The sequence below is a fragment of the Frankliniella occidentalis genome, unplaced genomic scaffold, assembly GCF_000697945.3.
Source record: "Frankliniella occidentalis isolate FOCC.00 unplaced genomic scaffold, Focc_3.1 Scaffold25, whole genome shotgun sequence".
In the NCBI taxonomy this organism is placed as follows: Eukaryota; Metazoa; Arthropoda; class Insecta; order Thysanoptera; family Thripidae; genus Frankliniella; species Frankliniella occidentalis.
Genome location: NW_026267155.1, coordinates 622845 through 623739, shown reverse-complemented (window position 1 = coordinate 623739; position 895 = coordinate 622845). Strand labels below are relative to the sequence as shown.

Sequence of the window (895 nt, the reverse complement as noted above, 5' to 3'; positions counted from 1 at the left end):
TAAACACTACCCTTTGTCCTGGGGCGGTATTAATAATGGACGCGGTGCCTCTTTGCGTCGCCTTCATTCTCCAAAGTATTATTTCTTACCCCCCTCCCTTATCCCCCTTGTCTTCTACTCCCCCCCACTTTTTTTTTTTTACTCGCCAATGCATTTCAAGTCGATACGTACTGCGTGTATTTTTACGATTACAAATTGTAATGTTACAATTTGCGTCAAGAAAAAAAAAAACCTACTTTTTTTCGCAGCGGCAGCTCCACACAGCACTACGGCACAGTGTATAGCAGAGCAGTTTTTGGAGCGGCGAGAAAGGCAACACCCACAAATGTAGGGCCAAACAGGTTGGTCCATAGACCCCTTCCTTTATTTTGCTTATACTGTACCGCATGCAGTCGTGCGGACGGGTTGCATACTCACACGGGGCCTGAAGGCGCCTGCGTGCGGTACAGTACAAGCAAAATAAAAGAAGGGGGTCTATGGATGGACCACCCTGTAAAGTTATAGAATAGTATTAACAGTGTGATTATTTTGTTTTGTTTCGTCTTTCGCGCCAGTTTTATTTCCCTGCCTACTCGCACTTCATACATGGCATCATGGCAGGCCCAGTCGAGGATTATGTTGTTTAATATAGTATCTGTGAATTAAATCAATCATAAACGGATGCATAACACTGCATTTTTTTTTTTATTTTTTTTTTTTGTGTGTGTGTTTGCGTTGTTGTACGGGGTCGGGTGCATGTCACCCAACCTTCGGAGTGGCGGCGGCGCGCTGCGGGGCTCCCGCTGTACGACTTTATGCAGCCTCCTAATGATCGGGGGGCTTGCTGCTCTGCTCGGGGGAACTAATTGGCTCGTAGCGGCGCGGCACGGCGTGGGAACACCTCGCCTATAGCGCC

The 895-nt window shown here is 47.5% G+C and overlaps 1 protein-coding gene across 1 annotated transcript in view; it reads left to right on the top strand.

Moving 5' to 3' along the window:
* LOC113213735 (uncharacterized) overlaps nt 1-895 on the top strand; it is an 11322-nt gene that overhangs the window by 1761 nt on the left and 8666 nt on the right. The gene's annotated exons all lie outside the window — the stretch shown is intronic.